We start from the raw sequence: 20,235 nt of genomic DNA on the forward strand, positions 1-20,235 counted from the left end.
TTGGATTGATGGTTTTTATGCAGTTTTTGGCCTCAGGACAAATATAAACAAATGTGATTAATGCTTTTTATGCAGTTCTTGGCCTCAGGACAATTAAAAACCTATGTTATTAATACCTTTTATGCAGTTTTTGGCCTCAGGACAATTAAAAACCAATTTTTCCCATCTAATGTGATATGATCTTGCCATGGTGGATGGGCTTACATAACTAACAGTATCACACCTGTACACCCATGCACACTGAGTAAAACAGTTTGTTTAGTGACAAACGGACGCCTTAGGCATTGTTGTATGATTGATCTGTCATTTGTAGTCGAGCAATATTATATTATGGTGCTTACAGTGCCATCTATTGCTACATTTCTTAACTATTTATTTTTCTTCTGCCATACGTTTTCCCCCTTCTCCGATAATATTCTGTTGCAATTTGACATCATTCTGACCAGTGGTGTTATTTCTACAGAGGTTTGAAAGCTTATCTTAAATTTAATGACCCTGTATTGCTGAGAGTACTAGTATGTTAGTTTGTGTTCCTGTATTGCCAAGTGTATGGGCCTTAATGTCAAATTTTGTCAAATTAATTGCTTTTGAAAGTTTATTTCTATTACTTATTAATTCTTGTTGGCATTGAACAGGAACAGGGACAAGAGATTAAAGTAGCTCATACCAATCCTGGATTCCACAAACAAGCCACAAACTTCATTATCAGAAGTACTGTAAAACCCCAGAGATTGTTATAAAAAATCCATACATTGTATGACTCCAAAAATAAAATTATAAGAGTAAAGGAAAGAAAACATTGCAGCATTATTAAGTAACAAACAAATAATAATAATAATAATAGTGAATCAAATGAAACTGAGTTCCCAGATGAGAGCTGTCAGAAATGACAACACCTTGAAATCATTGGCTACCAATTTCAATTATTACTTCCTGACAATGATAGCAAATATTGCCTCTACAATAATACACAAATGCATTACAATCATCTTGCTTGGATTGGAAGCTCCTCGCAACGAGTATGAAGCTGTATGTGTTTGCTCAAATCTTGTTTTATGGAAAATACATGTGATGGAAAAAGTAACAGTGAAATATATTAACAAGGTGAGAAAACAGTACACACAATAGCAATAGAAAGAGGTATCCACCAGAGGTGTACAGCAGGATGGAAAATGTAAGTACAGTGACATACAGAACCACTAACCACAAAAAAGAATTTTAAAAATCAAGTAAATTTATTTGTGATTACTTTGCCAATGCCATGTTGTCAAAATGATAAAAAGGGCACAAAAGTGCTGACCTGTAAAAATTTATTTTCACTAGGGATATAATTTTCAGATGAACAATCGAAACAAACCAAACAAAATGCGCATGTGTTCTCAGGCATAAAATAGATACACGACCATCAACTTTGTATTACATTTTACAGAAATAAATTTGACCCACAGAATATGACAAATAGGCGAGAAAACATGTCTGGGTAAACAAAAAAGAAATAAATTGTGTTTTACAGTACGCAAAATTTAAAAACTACAAATGGGAAAAATGTTATTATTCAATTGAAGAATTCATGCAGGACAGTTTGGCAATTTGAAAAGAAAAGAAACATTAAAGATTATGTGTTGTATAATAAATTGTTAATATAGTGTATAAATTGTATTGCAAGCTACAAAATGACTATAAGTGTTATACATGTTCTTGTTAAATTGTTCATGTCTAAAAATTCAGAAATGTCTGCTTAAATATGTTAAATATTATAACCTTTTCTAAGAATAATTTGACATGTCTCCAGTACAAAAATCTTTGATCTCTAACTGTTGGTTATGAGATGAATAAACTACATTCTACATTGACTCCAGTAGACACTGTTAACACCACCGGAAAGACAACCCCTAAAGAGATAACAAATACCATTATTTTATTTATGAATTGATAATTCTTATGACAATGATGTTGTCTCTGACAGAGTATTAAAAACATTGTTCTGATTAGACAGTAGTACTTTTGGCCTTTATAATCAGTCAGGGATTTTTGAATTCAGAATGGATAACCAAAAAGTTAAGCATTGGGTGCAGTCTTGTTCCTAAATAATATACATTGACAGAAAAAAAACTGCAACACCAGGAATGAGTTGTGCAACATAAGCAAAAGTTTGTAGGTGTGCTTCTACATCTGAAAGATTATATCTATTCAAATTCCACCCCAACAGCATAAGACTGGTGCTAGTAGCACCACTATGAAGATGCAAATCAGGTTAGCTTGAAATACATGCTGTAACAGCTGTCAGCATCAGTTACCTTTAATATTGGATGTGGTGAGTTGATGTTAGTCAAGAAAGCCTTCAAGGCAAGAAAGACACCATTATCAACAACTCACTGAGTTTGAATGAAGGCTACGAGAAGCTGGATGTTCCTTCTGCGATACTGCAGAAAGTGTTTACAGTAATGTAGCCATTGTACATCACTGCTGGCAGTGGTGGTCCAGGAATGTATGGTCGCAAAAAGATCAGGCTCTGGAGGGCCACGTTGCACAACCAAGAGGGAAGTCCATCACATTTGGCATATGAACCTGGCACATCGCACTGCGTCTGCAGCAGCAATCTGAGCAGCAGTTGGCATCATGGTGACACAATGAACTGTTACAAATCAGTTACTTCAAGGACAACTCGGAGTCAGATGCCCAGTAGCATGACTTTCACTGATCCCAAAATACTGCCATTTGCAACTTCAGTGGTGTCAAGGGAGACCTCATTGGAGGACCAGGTGGAGATCTGTTGTGTTTTCTGGTAAAATGTAGTTCTACCTCAATGCCTGTGATGGTCATGTGTTAGTTAGGAGGAAGCCAGTTGACAGCCTGGAACCAAACTGTCTAAATGCTACAGAACATTGGACCTACACTGGGAGTTATGATCTGGAGTGTGATTTCGTATGACAGAAGGAGCACTCTCATGGTCATTCCACACACTCTGAGTGCAAATTTATGTCAATCTGGTGATTCAGCCTGTTGTGCTGCCATTCATGAACAGCATTCCAGCAGATGTTTTCTAACGGGATAACTTTTGCCCAAATACCACTGTTGTAGCCCAACATGCTCTACAGAGTGTCTACATGTTGCTTTGGCCTGCCCAGTCGCCAGCTCTGTCTTCAAATGAGCTCATATGGGACATTATCAATGACAGCTCCAGCATCATCTACAAACAGCATTAACCGGCCCTATATTGACTGACCAACTGCAACAAGTACAGAACTCCATCTCTCAAACTGACATCTGGCACCTGCACAACACAACGCATGCACATTTGCAAGCTTGCTTTCAACTTTCTGATTGTTGTGCTATTTATCTTGTACTTACATTAACCTGTGAGCTTGTAATGTTAATTACTTGAATATGTTACCTAGGCAAATGTATTCCCAAAATTTTATTGCTCTCCATTAATTATTTTTTGGAGTTGTGGTTTTTTTCCATTAGTGTAAATGACCTTCCGACAATTTTATATGATTGTTCAAAAACTGAAATGTTTCTGAGTGACAAAAGCATACTAATCTAGGGCCCAAACACTACCCCATCACACACAGCACAGATGATAGCTGAACAGGTCTACAGCCATTTCATAGCAGTCTGAGCCTCAATCATATTATGCAATTCCAAATAAATAAAAATTAACAGATGGTAGCAGAAACAGATGTTATTGGTTACACACTACATAAAACACTATGTTTAAAATTCCTTAAGGTCCATATGGATAACACACAGAAACGTAGCCAGCACATATAATACAAAAAAGATCTCATCAAAGAGGCCAAATCAGCATTTTTTGCATTTCTCTCATTGTGATGACTTGAAGACCAGGGTGCTAGATTATTCGGCATACTTTCACTCCCTGTTGTCTTACAGAATTGTCTTCTAATTCAATGAAGCCAATGTAAACAAAGTATTTACACAGAAAAAGTGAGCTGCAGGTATCAGTCACTTGGTTGCTATATATCACATATATTATGTACTTTTTGGAATGTGTCACAGTCTGCTGTACTTTAACAAAGGATGTTTTCATCATGTGATCCTTATTTTGATGCCAGCTTACCTGTTCTTTAAACCTTTATCAAAGCTCTGAAGATTACAGATTAATCTATTGAAACTAGTAAAGTGAAATTAAAATTTTTATGTAGCTGATGGCTGATTTTTAGCTTGGTGAAAAGAATTCTTTGTACACTAGATAACTGAAGATCATGCACAGGTCTCTCCTGTGTTCGCCAAATCCTCATGTTTGTTCCCAGCACAAATATTTATTTTGCAACAGAATCATTTTCACAGTATGGGATATGTGTTATGGAAAATTTGAACAAAAACACACATCTAATCATTATGACAGTTCTTACATGTACTACAGCAGAGAATGTATAAATATTATGATAAGAATTGTCAATAAAAAATCAACTCTAAGTTAACTTCTACACTGTTGCAAGCATATTATGCTGACATTTAACATAATTTGGTTTCCATCAGTTCATTCATTGACAGAAATAATTTTGGAGCAGTATACCATTGTTATTGTTATTCTTACTTACTTGTTATTCTTACTTAATGGTTTTGTTTTTATTATTGATAATGGTAGTGTAGTATATAATATGATGCCTGTGTTCCATATACTACTGTAGCATAAGTAATAATCTTACAGTTCCTTGAAAATTGGCTATGATGCCGTGTGTGGTTGTATTACAATCCATTTTTGTGTGACAAATGCTATATATTTCAACCCTCAGAAACAAATTAGCTCTTATCTCTGCATAGAAATGTTGCAAGAGACCAGGTTTACACCATCAGTGAACGATACAGGTACTGGCGGTACTGATGGAGGTAGGTTTTAATGGAGATCATGAACAGAATGAAGAGAAGTGGACCTAAGGTTGAGCCTTGAAGGAGTCGTGAGGCAACTGGTATTTCATCATGATGAGTTGTTATTCTCTCAGATATTATTTCTACCAAATGCCTTATGTTGCATAAATAGGGCTAAGCCCAGCCCTTGAAGACTCCTCTTATACCATACACATCAAGTTCACGGAAGAAAGTGAATAAGCAGGAAAAAAAGCCTTTATTGGGCCAATAACAAGTCAAAAAGCATTTTTTTTGTATTAAATGCATTTAATATCTGAAGAAAAAAGTTCACTGAATTACTTACTTTTCTGAAAGCCAGAATGCTATAGTGTTAGTAAGGAGCTACTTTTCAAGAAAGACCATTGCCTGTGTTAACCTGATATTTTCGGTTGTTTTAAAAACAGTTGGGATGAGGGAGATTGGCCAGTAGTTGTCAGCATTTGTCTTGTGAAAGACAACAAATTTGAAGGTTCTAAATGGCTCAGGTAAAATGCCAGTTCTTAAGGAAGAGTTGGTTATGTCACAGTGGTTTCACTGTTATTGTCCTTTTTATTGTGTGGACAGGTATATTGTCAAGGACACATGAGAGGGGATTATTGATGTTCGAAAAATTTTGAGAATCTCCTTCACTGCTGCAAGAATTAGAAAAGTGATTTTTCATAAAAAGTGCATTCTAAGGAGCAAGATTTTACTACAGGAGAGTAGCCTGCTGATAGACTGTCAGATATACCTGAAAAATATTTATTAAATGTAGCACATATCTGTTCGGTACCTATTATTTGCTGGCCATTGGAATTCTGGAGTTTTCAGCTGGGTTAGATATTGAAATTTACTATAAGATTATTTATATCTCTCACTGTGGTTGACATCTGCAAAATAACCTTAAACTCACCTTATACTACGATCTCATTATATTTAGATTTACAGAAATACACAACATCTTCATATCCGTACATGAACTGGGTTATATTACCATTAGGTGAGTGCTAAATGCAGATTATCATTACAGTATTCCACTTGATTTCCATGCCACAGTATTCATACTCCTTAACAGCATTTCTTGTTGAGCATAAAAATCCATTTAACTGATTTTTGTGATTTACAAAGTGACAATACGAGATGGAAAAAAATGAACAATTTGTCTCCTTGTCTAGGTTTTTATTTTCTTGCAGTCTAATGTATAGGTCTTCACCAAAGTGCTATTACACATCAAACAAGTAATTGAGCATTCCTGTAAGTTCAACAGACGTGTAAAAGCACACTTCATGAGCTACTCCGTCTATAATTCAATTCAAGAATTGAAGTTTCCTATTAACCGCATGTCAGCTAGCAATATTCTTTGCAAACAGGTCCCTACTATTATGGTAAACAGTTAAACATATAAAAGCACACTTTATGACTTACTCCTCCTATAATTGGTCTAGATTCAAGAATTGAAGTTTCCGATTAACTGCATGTCAGCTAGCAATATTCTTTGCAAACAGGTCCCTACTCTTTATTGTATCACATCACTATGATCATACATATATTAACACAGCAGTAAAAGATAAGTATCCTTTCCTGTTACTTGTATGTTTTAAATTTATACTGAGTGAGCACTGTTCATTTACAGAAGTTTAACAGTTCTGGTAGTTGATTATTAATGCAGTTTCTAACACCTGCTTCACTTTGTTAATGATTACCTAGACTGTCCCCTCATATATGGCAGTCTTCCTGCATAATGAGATCTGTGGAACTGGACGAATGACCATCTGTCTTTTGTTTTGACAGACAATGCAACTGTTTTTTAGTTTTCTTCAGAAATAGATAATATGGTTTTTTTTTCATGTTAACTTGAAGCAAATTCTCTTTAATGCTAATGAATACTGGTGAGTGTTTTAGTTGTAGGTTAGAATTCATATGTGGTAATTTCTGTTTGTCCTAAAAGGTGACTGGAAGGGGAACCAGTGGCCATCAGTATAAGTGGCTCCCCTCAGTGTCACGAACAACCTCCTTCAATAGTGGATAAGTGAATTGAGGTCAAGGCACTCTTTCATCATTGGAATGAGAACTACCCATACAGACAGACGAACCAATGCATCTGGGTCAGTGACGTAGAATGGACAAGGCAACGAGAAACCACCACATGAAAGATGTCTACGATATCCCAAGAAGAATGCAACCATGGAAATTGATATTCATGAGACATTACCAGCTGGTCATGGATCTTAGAACTCGAGATCTGGCAGGAGAGGTAAATAAGGCTTCTCAGATCATTATCAAGCGAAATCCCTCTAAAACTGTCATGAAGATGGGAACATGAAATTTATGGATGATACTGAAAGTGGGAAACCTGGGTAAATTAAAAGGCCGAATAAGGAAGAACGAGACAGATATATTTTTATTTTATTTATTTAGCACCTGTACTATCACATTCATGACATTGGACTTTTAAAAGTACAGGACAGCATAAAATATTACATATTTACATAATGTACAAAATCTTATCATTGGTATCAACACATCTTTATAACAAAAACATTATTCTGCTTAGTTTGATTATAAAATTATATACGTACATACAGATAGAATAAATGCTAGCGAAACCCCTTCGCTGATTTTACTAAAACTATTATACCAGTACTTTAGTTAACTAAGCATAGTAACACAGCAAAAAACTAGGTGCATAATTAGGTACATACATGGCTGAAAGATATTGTTTTTATCTGGGAATGGTTTATAATTATGAATTTTTGTTTAGAGAGTTGTGAAGCAGACATACAGATTTGAGCAAAATTCCAGGTATTCATTAATGCTGTCGATGCTGCTGTTTCTTGGTAGATTTTTAGCCCTTTTTTGAATGTGTTAATGTTTGGTATTTTTTTATGCTATCTGGCAATGCACTGTACAGAATTTTTGGTTTGTAAACAGCACCGTCGTGATATATTGATTTTCTGTGCACATCCCTACGATAGTCATCCCTGTTCATTGTTAGATAATTGTGGATCTCACTATTCAAAGCTGAAACTTGATGGTTTTTAATGAAGCAGATGCTTTCAAATATAAATACGGATGGTAAGGTCATGAATTTTAATTCCTTGAAGATACCTCTACATGGTGCTCTGTAAGCAGCATCACTTATTAATCTTACAGCTTTCTTTTAGAGCTTAAAAGACTGATTTGTAAAAGAAGTATTTCCCCAGAAAACTATACCATACTTCAGCAGACTATGCATGTATGTGTAATAAGCACTTAACACTGTTTCAGTATTGCAGCAAACTTTAAGCACTCTTAATACGTAACAGTACTTGCTTAATTTTTTGTTAAGCATTTCTACATGTTTTTTCCACCTTACATGCTCATCCACCCATAGTCCTAAAATTTTTTATGTAATTCTTTTGGTGAATTTGGCTATTCGATAACGTGAATTTTACGTTGGTCGTATTTTTGTTCCTTATATGGTTTAAGTTCATCCACACAGTTTTCTTGTCATTGACAACTAGACAGTTATCTTTAAACCATTTTTCTGCCACTTCTGCTGTTTTGTCGATTTTTTGCTGTATCTCATAAGCATTCTTCCATTTCATAATAAAGCTGGTATCATCAGCAAATACTATGGTATCAGCTTATGGAAACTGTTGTGGTAGGTCATTAATAAAAATCAAGAATAACAATGGTCCCAATACCGAGTCCTAGTAGACCTATATGGCACAAGACGGGGAGGAAATTGAAACCTCTACAATAATAAGTTTAGAGTAATTTATTGTGATAGCGAGAAAAGAGGAAAGCATGGAGTGGCAGTTATAATAAGAGGAAAACAGTCAAATAATGTAGGCAATACTTACCAAGTCAGTGACTGGTTAATGATTGTTAAGATAAACAGTAAACCTGTGAACTTGGTAATCATTCTGATATATTTCTCAACACTGGCTCATGAGTTGGAAGAAGTGGAGACTGTGTCTGAAGATATTGAAGCACTAGTGGAACTGACTAAAAAATGGCAGTATTGTAAGAATGAGCAGTCCTAATGCAGTAGTGGGATCCCATGCAGAAAATAAGACAGTAGGAAACTTTGGTTTGGGGGAAAAACATGGAAGAGATGAAAATTTGGTTGATTTCTGCAATCAAAATACAGTCAACACAAACACATTATTTGAAGTTTCTCTTAGAAGAAGGTACACATGAGAGGTGCCACATAAAACACTAGTGTTAGTCGTTTGCTACACTAGATTTGAAAGAACCAAGAGAAATGTCAAAAGGAAATGGAGAGTGAAATATTGAAAGAAAAAGCAACAAAGATGTCTTTTGAAGAAAGAATCCACAAAACAGCTAATGGAAAAGATTTATCCAAGATAATTCTGAGTGTTACCCTTGCACTTCACAGTGGTTTGCAGATGTAAGACTTGGCATGATAAAATATCAGAAATGAAACATATTCCCAAGCTAAAGGAAGGATGTGATGCAAGGTTGATAATAGAAGCAAGCTAAATATCGAGGAGAAACCAGATACCACTCACATACAAGAAACATGTTATACTATCTACTGTCATTGGGCAAGTAACAGGTATGGCACAGACTACTAACAATTATCTTAAACTTCCGGTCTGAGACACTGCAGTGTTTCACAAAAAGACTGGCCACTATGTGTAGCAATAAGTAAACCTTGGGCTGTACTACCGGTCAATTTGTTACCAAAACCTTTATTTGGCTTTCACATTCATTCGTTTCGCCATCTCACAACCAAATCGTCATCTTTCAACCAAACCTATACCTCAGGCTGTGTTAAGATCAATCTGTCACCACAACCAGGATTCAAGGGACGGGGGTGGGGGTGGCCAATGCCACACTATAACCTACATGGATGTTACCAAGAGTGCAGTGGTAAATTTCAGAACTATAGTCACAAATACCTGAGTATCCATAGAATCTGTGTAATAAGTGGAATATTATCACAGAAGCGTGAAAACTTCGTTTTAATTAATTAACAGCAAAAGAGCATAAAAATAAAAACAAAGCAAGAGTCCACATCGAATATAAAACATTTACACGAGTAGTCGGCGCCTGCTACTTTTTTAAGGCAACGAGTATAGGTCGACGATGATTAATCGGCGTTACGAACGTAATCGGGGGCAATTTCAAATGTTTTCTGCGTACTGATACTGACCCAAGACGCATACCCATACACTGTAGTTGTATGAGTGAGAATTTGAAATAACCGCCCTCGGAAAACACGATAAATAGTCACAATCATTTCCAGATTGGTGGTTTTCTTGCTCTCTGTCAAAGAAAACGTATTTTTCCTTGAACGGACTAAGAAGTATTAGCAGTCAAACATCTACAACAGCTTTTGTGCATTGAGAGCAATACTGGGAAATAGAAAAACAAGTGCTCCGCACATGAATCCATGGATAATATAACGGAGGTTACGTTCGCACCGCTGTTACATCCAGAAATAACTTTCTGGAAATGATAATAAATGGCAAATTTAGAGAGATTCCAAAAATACAGAACAAGAAATATGTTTTGGGTTTTTTCAGCGTATTGGTGTCACGATAAATTGTTTTAATTATATGATAGTTTATAAATAAAGCATAATCGTTATATATTGCCATGGCCATACTTCGAAAGATTTCGAACCTTTACGTTGCAATTTCATTTAACAATGTATACATTTATTCAAGCCTTTTTGGGCAAGGTACGTAAATGTAACTTCTGTAGAACAAACGGTGATATCGATAGCACCTCCTTTTAACAGACACTTTGCTTTTCTGCCGACCAGAGAAGTTCCGTGCAGTATTGTCTTGACGTACGTATGTTGCATGTGTTACTCTGTACGGTACTCACGTTATTGCAAGCGTGAGGGACAGATGCGTTAGCCATCTGGGGCTGGATAATGACGTGACGCTGTGTTTCTTCAATACACAGAAATATCGGATACGTTGTTGACGTGTGTCAGTTAATAACAACGAAAACTTGGACGATTCACCGCGTCAACGCTCACGAGCCACACTTCCTTATACCAGTAGTCCTCTAAGGTAGGTGAAAGTGTGCATAATTGCATTTCAATATGCGAGAAATAAGTCTTAATACATTCCATCCTAACTTTTGTAATGAAATATGCTTTGCACAACTGTTGTCCTTTTCAATTGGTACCCTTCGTTTCACAGAGTTATGATTTCATAGTTGTAAAGAAACGCCGAAATAAATACAGCGTTGAAGGAGTACTGATAGTCACCCTTAGGAGAAATGCAGGTGAACGTCGTTTTACATTTGATCTACACCGGCAGTACCGGAGTTACGCTTTCAAAGCAACAAATCTTAATAAGAAAGAGATATAGTACGTTCGATGCTCTGGCCAAGTATGTTGTCTTAGAATACATGAAATCATTGTGGACAAATTTTGTACTAACTAGTGAACAATTTATCAGACGTCATGTTTCCCCAACAGCAAACATCTGTATACAATTAAAAACCAGTGAAATATCCTAGTGCATCTTGTGGAATTACATACTATCTGTGGTACAACTAAAATACCTTTTCGTTCTGTTCAGTGATGTTGCTTGTGGAACAGTGTGTACAATCATTAACTCCCGCTATTTCCCAGTAATCACCCAGTTCCCATAGAAACCCTTTACCAGCGTTTACTAATCAAAACTTAACAGTGCTTGTAGCTTCCAATGTAATATCTTTGGCGGACAAGACGCGCCAAGTTCGTGTATACAAATTTTTCCTATAGATGAATTGTTTTTAAAATTATGTTGCTGAAGAACATTACGACGGCGGATGGGAGTTCATAAAAATCACGAATCTGTAATGATGTGAATGGCAAACAAATTTGTGGTTATGTAAAAAGAGTTCCTTCGTGACGCACATTTTTCGCGCAATGGAGATAACAGGAACAATCGAGCAGTAAGTTTTGGCATGATATAATTGTACTCTAATAGGTGTTCTTGCACATACGGTGTGATACTGAACTTGTATGGATTACCACATGGTATGTGTACTTACACATATCTCTGTCTGAGACAGTTATTACGAAATAAAGTAAAAAAGCTAACGAAGACATTGAAAATGGGGTTAATGATTTAACTTCCCTGATTATTTACAAGAAGGGAATACCGTCTCGTCATTGACCTCTAATCTGATACTTACACTAAATACAAACATAAAAAAGGAAATACAAATTTGGTTTAATTTCACTGAGAATTAGTGAAAGTAAACCAAACATGAACATACATATGACTGTAAGTATTTTTAACGTATTCGTTGAAGTCTACAGATGCTGGTGCAAACAGACGTTTCTAATTGTTGTTTGTTGTTGTTGCAGGTAGATGACAGTATCGTCTCTAGTTACTACTCGAAAAGATGACAGAAACACAAGCCATAATTGTTGAGTGATATTACTTTACACCGGGATAAATGTGATGAAAGAACTGGCTAGAGCGCAGAATTATGTGAGGGAGAAGCTCCATTACATCGTCAGCCTTTCTGTATCATCAAACTTCCATACTTCTGTTACCCTTTTTAAAATGCCTTGACAAAGCGTGACATCATGTAATTAAATGTAAGAAAGATCATTTAGCAGAAATAGTCCTGCTCATACTCCCCGATGCTCCCTTCTCCCCACTCCCTGCTCTTCCTCTCATCAGACAATGCCCTGAAGGAGACCTAAACCTGTAGTGCTGTAAAATGTCCATCCGAAACTCTCTGGGAAGGTGGAAGGAATCCAGTACACCCAGGAGTAATGACCAAACGTAGGTAGACTGTTCATTCCAGAGGCTCATAGTGATGAGCTGCTTAAAGACGTGGTATGTAACAGAAAAACGAAAATTCGTGCAAAAGAACTGATCGATTAATGTTCCTTCTACAAATACTGGACCTCAAGGATGTGCAAAATGCTAAATTGCATACATTTATTTTCGCTTGGACATTACTTGAAAAGCTCACGAAAAACATTATAATGTGTGCATACAAAAGTGCACAAGATAATTCTTTGGCTGTTGTAATCAAACGTCATCAAAACAAAAAGTTTACAAACCTTTCTCACACAGATTGCATTACACAACTGAAACGGTATCTAACTCAGGCATTACACACGTTTGATCCTGCTATGAAATTCTTCAATGAAGTAAATGGATTTAGCTGCTAATAGCTCGCTAGGGTCCCCTTAAACTAATCGTCATTAAGATGCTTACCATTCTTCTAGGTGTTGTGCCACGTTATTGTATAAAACATAAACTATATAACCGTCGTGCCACCCATATTACAACAGCAAGACTTATCTTTGTTAATAGTTAAACTTATATTTGCTGGCAAGTTACTGAAAACGGTTGATATTTAGGCCTTTATGAAGATTAGTCTAACACCTAGTACTGATTCTAAGAATTAATGCTCCAAAAAATTTCTGTTCAAAACTCTTTTTGGAAGTATGCTCGATTTAGTTTTTACCAATATATTTGTATCATCTGCTAACAAAACATTTGTATATGATAAAATTACTCTAGGAAAGTCATTAATTTACATGAGAAAAAAAATTAGGTCCTGAATTGGAACCTCGTGGGACACCACATACAATTAATTCCCATTCGGCTGAAGGTTGTTAGCTCACTGCAGGACTCTTTCCTATTGACATACTTTGTTTACCATTAGATATTACTTGAACCATTTTGCAGAATTTACTGAGACCTCATAATATTATAAATTACCGAATGGGATGTTGTGATTTACACAGTACACTGCATTTAATAGGTAATAGAATATACCAGTACCATGCAATTTGTCTATTCTCATTGCAATATAAATACTATTTAGAAATCCAAACTGCGACTTGACATCACTAGCAGGGATGTCTGAAATATTCTGGAGACTGGAATTCGTTTCTAATATCTGTCTCATAACTTGACTGGACCTTCACAGAGGTTCTACATCTACATCCATTTTCTACAAAGCAGAGTGAAGTGTATGGCAGAGGGCACTTTCCATTGTCTGACATATTGAGGTTTCTTCCTGTGCCATTCACATATGGAGTGCAGAAACATTGACTGTTTTAATGCCTATGCGCAATCTTCTATTTGCGATGCATACGGGTTCGATACATAGGAAGCTGTAGTATATGCCTAGATTCCTCACTTAATACTGGTTCTTGAAACTTCGTTAATTGGCTTTTGTGAGACAGTTAACGTTTACCTTCAAGTACCTCTCATTTCAGCTTTTTGAGAATTTCCATGGTACTCTGTTACGACAAAAAACAAAACTTCAGCCATTTCTGCTGCCATTTTTTTGTATACATCCAGTATCCTATGTTAGTCCTACTTGATACGGGTCGCATACAGTTGAGCAATATTTTAGGATGGGCCACACGGATGATTTGTAAGAAGTCTGCTATGCAAACTGCATTTTCCCAGTATCCTACCTAAGAAATGAAGTCTGTCATCTGTTTTTCTTACGATTGGTCGTATGTGATCATTCTATTTCATATGCCAACAAACTGTTACACCCAGATATTTATACGAGTTGACTGATTCCAACTATAGTATATTAATTTATACATTTTTCAACATTTAAAGCAAGTAGCCAATCTTTACACCACTTTGAAGTCTTAGCAAGATCTGTGTGGATGTTTGTGTGGCTGTTTTTAAGGTAGTATTTAGTTATAGAAAACTGCATCATCTGCAAAAGTCTGACGTTGCTATTACTATTGTATCCCACATCATGACTACACAACATGAATAGTAAGGATCATAACACACTTCGCTGGTGCACACATGAAGTTACTTTTACATGTGTTGATGACATTCCATCCAAGATATCATCCTAAGTCCTCCCTAAACATTAATCCGTAACTGATCACAAATTTCATCCATACTGTAGGTAATAAACGTTACTGTGGTGGTTAGTAAAAAGCTTCTCGGAAGTCAAGAACTACTGCATCCACACGTTTGCCTCAATCCATGGCTATCAGTATGTCATGTGAAAAGAGCACAAATTAGATTCCTCATTGTCGTTGTTCTCAGAATCCATGTTAGTTGGCCCTAAGAAGGTCATTCTCTTAGAGACACCACATACGAAGTTTAAATCCAGAATAGTTCCAAGATTCTACAACATATTGAGTAAGTGATATCGGACAATAGTTTTGCCGGTCACTTCTGCTCCCCTACTGCTGTGACCCATGCTTTCTTCCATCCACTGGGCACAGTTTTTGTCTGAGCTATCTACAGTGTATTATATTTGAGGGAAGAGTTAACTTAAGCTACAAATTTCCTATAGTAGCTGATAGATATTCCATGGAGGCTTGTTCAGCTTTAGCGATTTCAGATATTTCTCAACACCACTGACACTAATATTGTATCATCTTTGCAGTGGTGCAAGAAAGAAGCTGGGACAGTACTCCTGGTTCATCCTTTTGAAACCTACATTTAAAAACGAAGTTTATAATTCTGCATTTACTGTACTACACTAAATTTCGATCTTTTTCACGTGGTAGGAGGGGGAAGTTGCAATCGGTTTTTCAGAAACATTCTGCCATAGTTGTCACTGAAGATTCACGGACTGCCTCTTTGAATGCCAAACGTGGTTTATTTAGCATCTCCATACCCATAATCTGTTTTGTTTTATACGTGTTGTGCAGCAGCCAGTGCTTGTGTAGAAGCTTCTGTACACCGACTCTATACCATGGAGGGTGCCTCCTTCTATGAACTGTTGTGTTAGGTACATTTCTATTCTATCTATATTAATAATTAGAAGCTGAATTACGTTTTACTCCAGCAGTCTCATCATAGAAGCAATCGCTTAAGGAGCCAAATCATACAAAACGTTCTTTCATAGTTTAGAAAATCATGGTATATACTATCTGTTTCAAGCAAGGATGTATCTTTCATATTATGACGGAACACCTTAATTTCAGTTATTACTGTAGTGTGAGAACTTCGTTTAACACTGGTATGAACTAAGTAACATGCACTGTTTGACTGCTCTGAATAGTCTCTTGATGACCTCTTTGAAATGAGGCGAAACAGACCAAACTAAACCTTCCATTAGCGAGATCTTGATAATATGGATGAGCATTATGACTTGTTTGATCCTAGTGATCTCTGTGGGGGTGTATTAACTTTACCGTATCAGGTTGCCCTGAGTGGAATGGTTAGGACGTCCACACAACCTCGTGGGGACAAATTAGTTACTATTTCAATAAATGAGCAATGACACTGATGCAAAATAGTATTAGATTAAGAGGCTTGCAACTGTCTATGAACCACGCTACATTTTGTCTTTTTGCTCAGTAAGTGGTCTCGAGAAGACAGGTTCTCTGACCAAACCTGGAATTAGTTATTCATGTAAGCTATTATGTTTATTAACTCTGCTACACAAGGAATACTGTAATCACGTTAATTCACGCTCTCCATACGGTCTAATCGCCAACTGAAATGCCAGCATCGAGAATAGAAGAGTAACTTACAGAGAATAAAGAGTACTGACAACGATAATTCCATGACGATATCTAGCGGGCTGGGATTCATAGTTTTTGGGAAGCGTTGGTACCCCAGAAGCAAGGTTCGTGAGTTCAAGTAATCCTTGGGCATGTCTGTGGATTCAAAATGTGCAAATACTGTATGTGAACGTGTCCTTAGAGACAGGATTGATGTTGATACACTGAGAAAATATATATATATATATATATATATATATATATATATATATATATATATGATAAATTTTGGGTATACTATAAAAAGCACAAATCTAAGGGTTGCCAATTATAAATACCTATGAATTACAATTATGAAAACTTGCATTGGAAGGACCACACAGATAATATTCTGGGGAAGGTGAAACAAAGACTGCGCTTTGTTGGCAGAACACTTAGAAGATGCAAGAAACCCACTAAAGAGACAGTCTACATTACACTCGTCCATCCTCTGCTGGAATATTGCTGCGCTGTATGGGATCCTTACCAGGTAGGATTGACGGAGGACGTTGAAAAAGTGCAAAGAAGGGCAGATCGTTTCGTGTTATCGCGCAACAGGGGTGAGAGTGTCACTGATATGATACGCGAGTTGGGGTGGCAGTCACTGAAACAAAGGCGGTTTTGTTTGCGGCGAGATCTATTTACGAAATTTAAATCACCAACTTTCTCTTCCGAATGCGTAAATATTTTGTTGACACCCACCTACATAGGGAGAAATGATCACCATAATAAAATAAGAGAAATCAGAGCTCGAACGGAAAGATTTAGGTGTTCCTTTCTCCCACGCGCCATTCGAGAGTGGAATGGTAGAGAAGTAATATGAAAATGGTTCGATGAACCCTCTGCCAGGCACTCAAGTGTGAATTGCAGAGTAACCGTGTGGATGTAGATGTAACGATCTTATCATTGATATTAGTGCATTATTATAAAATAAGCTGGCTGAATGGGTGCACAGCCGAAAGCCACTTTTTAAAAAATACATAGAGGCTGCTACTCGCTGCTCGTTTAAGCTAAAAGGTGTACAACTTTGCTTCCGCTGTTTGCCGATAGGTGACGACAACGGTAAGTAGCGGTCGAAAGAAACAGATCGCACGTGTCAGGCAGTTCGCTTGGATCTCGGTCAACATAACCTCATTCAAACATTTGTGTCTGCATCATAAAGTTGTTCTTGATTGAAAATATCAGTTTACGAGCCTAATTCTCGTCATTTGCGGGAGGTGTTACTGTTTTGTTTGAATATGAACAAAACAGCGGCTGAGTCTCATCGAATGCTCTCAAGTACGTATGGTAAGGACGCTATTAGTGAAATAACGTGTCGTGAGTGGTTTCAACTCCTCAAGAACGGTGATTTTAATGTCATAGACCGGCATAGAGGTGGAAGAGAGAATGTTTTCGAAGATGCAGAATTGGAGACATTGCTGAGTGAAGACTCGCGTCAAACTCAAGAAGAATTGGCACGATTAGTGGGAGTGACACAGCAAGCCATTTCAAAACGTCTCAAGGCTATGGGCATGATTCAGAAAGAAAGAACTTGGGTCCCGTGTGAGCTGAAACCAAGAGACGTTGAACGGTGTTTGTGTGTTTGTGAACAGTTGATTAAGAGGCTAAAACGGAAGGGATTTCTGCATCGCGTTGTGACCGGGGACGAAAAATGGGTTCATTACGATAACCCTAAACGCAAAGAAATCATGGGGATATCCCGGCTATGCTTCCATGTCGATGGCCAAACCGAATATTCACGGCTCCAAGATCATACTCTGCATTTGGTTGGACTAGCTAGGCGTCGTGTACTATGTGTTAAAACCAAGTGAAACAATCACAAGTGCTCGTTATCGAACGCAATTAATGCGTTTGAGCAGAGCATTAAAAGACAAACGGCCGGAATACAGCGAGAGGCACGATAAAGTGATTTTGCAGCACGACAACGCTCGACCTCATGTTGCAGAAGAGGTCAAAACGTACTTGGAAATGTTAGAATGGGAAGTCCTACCCCACCCGCCATATTCTCCAGACATTGCTCCATCTGATTATCACCTGTTTAGATCAATGGCGCATGGCCTGACTGACCAACACTTCCGATCTCATGAAGAAGTCACAAATTGGATCGCTTCAAAAGATGAACAATTTTTCCGACGTGGGATCCGTACACTGCCCGAAAGATGGAAGAAAGTAGTGGTCAGCGATGGAAAATGCTTTGAATGAGACATGTGTAACCAATTTCTTGCATTAAAGCCTCAAATGTTGGGGAAAAAACGGCGGAAGCTAAGTTGTACACCTTGTAGTTGCTCCATTGTTGGCGACTAGCAGCTCGCAGCGTAAGGTGTGCGTTATGTAATTAATGCTGCTTTTGAAAACGATAACCGTAATCATAGGGGACACTGTGACTGCTCCTCTAAGTTACAAAATGTGTTATCTAGTATAACAATGAAATACATATCAATATGTGTTCTTTAGGACTACTAATCAATAAAAGTGCTCAGTTTATTATGAATTTCGAAGTCCACTATGAGTTTTGGGATGGTAAGCATCAGTGAATGAGGAGCAGAAAATTTGTGCTGGATAGTTTGAAGAATCTGAAGGAGATTAGCAACGTTAACTTCAGGTAATAAACATATACCGAGTGGAAAGTGACGTTTCCCAAAAGACTGGGGTTCACAACCAACTTTAGACCATGCACATAAATCCATTCCACATTTGCAGCCGCTTCAGTATCAGTGTGTTTCACGACTTCCGTAAAATGCTTCTTCAAACACAGGCAAAGCTACTGTATCAGTACTATACGTTTCACCCACTGGTCCATTTGTCACTGTGCTACCCAGACTATCATCAGTTACTGTAGTAGTAGTGTTTGAAACTGTAGAAACAGTACGCACTACATCATTGCATCAAAGTCTCCTCTAAATTCTGAATCTTCTGCTCTTCTGTAACATCTTCCCAGCAGTTCATTGATAGTTCATATGTGAAGGAGATAGACGTACTACTTAACAAATCCGTGCATATCATTAGTTGATCAGTACAATCTACTCCCATATACTGGTTGCCTATCTTGAGTCACATTCCACTTCCTGATAACGTACAGAAGAGTGCGCTACTATGTGAATATCAGAAGATTGTTGATAACCCCAACCCTCCAATATTGAATTGTGTATTCCCTATGGAGCAGAAAAGATGAAGACCAAGGCGTCCTGCTCTAATAAAAGCCAGGATTCTTGCTGAAAATTAATTCAGTGTCATCGATGAACAGAAACGCTACTGACAACAAAACTCTTTCACAATAACTGAAACTGCACTGCACCCTGGAGAAGTCCCTTGGATTTGACTAGCCTCAGGAAGTGAGGACTTCCCCCTTTGTGTTTGGGGGTAGAATAGGCCCGTAGTATTCTTGCCTGTCATAAGAGGTGACTGAAAGGAGTCTGCTACTTTTCGGCTTTAAGTCTTATGACCCCCTTTTAAGGTTTGACCTCTGCCTTTCGAAATTCTACATTTGTGCAGTCCATTTGGGGAAGGATGCCTTGCTGGCTGGAGTGACCGTGCAGTTCTGGGCGCTACAGTCTGGAGCCGGGCGACCACTACGGTCGCAGGTTCGAATCCTGCCTCGGGCATGGATGTGTGTGATGTCCTTAGGTTCGTTAGGTTTAATTAGTTCTAAGTTCTAGGCGACTGATGACCTCCGAAGTCAAGTCGCATATTGCTCAGAGCCATTTTTTTGAAGGACGCCTTACATGGTGCATCATATATCCATCATGCGCTGAGACCTTCTGCACCTATTATTGTCATGGCTCTGCAACCCTGCCTGCAATCCAGCTATTTGGGCGAGGACACCATACGAGGTGCATCATCTACATCCATTGCCCACTGTCCTCTTCTGCACCCATGATAACGATGGCACTTTTTGCGCCAATACCCAGCACGGTAGCCTG

General features: G+C 37.6%; 1 protein-coding gene across 2 annotated transcripts in view; it reads left to right on the top strand.

Moving 5' to 3' along the window:
* The first annotated feature begins 10,650 nt into the window (after positions 1-10,650).
* The window catches only part of LOC126471125 (transcription factor CP2), a 941,484-nt gene continuing 931,899 nt past the window's right edge, over positions 10,651-20,235 (top strand). For both annotated transcript variants that reach the window (XM_050099206.1, XM_050099210.1), the window contains exon 1: positions 10,651-10,886. The gene's annotated coding sequence lies outside the window, so the exon portion shown is untranslated. The remainder of the gene's footprint in view (positions 10,887-20,235) is intronic.

This window comes from Schistocerca serialis, chromosome 3, assembly GCF_023864345.2.
Source record: "Schistocerca serialis cubense isolate TAMUIC-IGC-003099 chromosome 3, iqSchSeri2.2, whole genome shotgun sequence".
NCBI lineage: Eukaryota > Metazoa > Arthropoda > Insecta > Orthoptera > Acrididae > Schistocerca > Schistocerca serialis.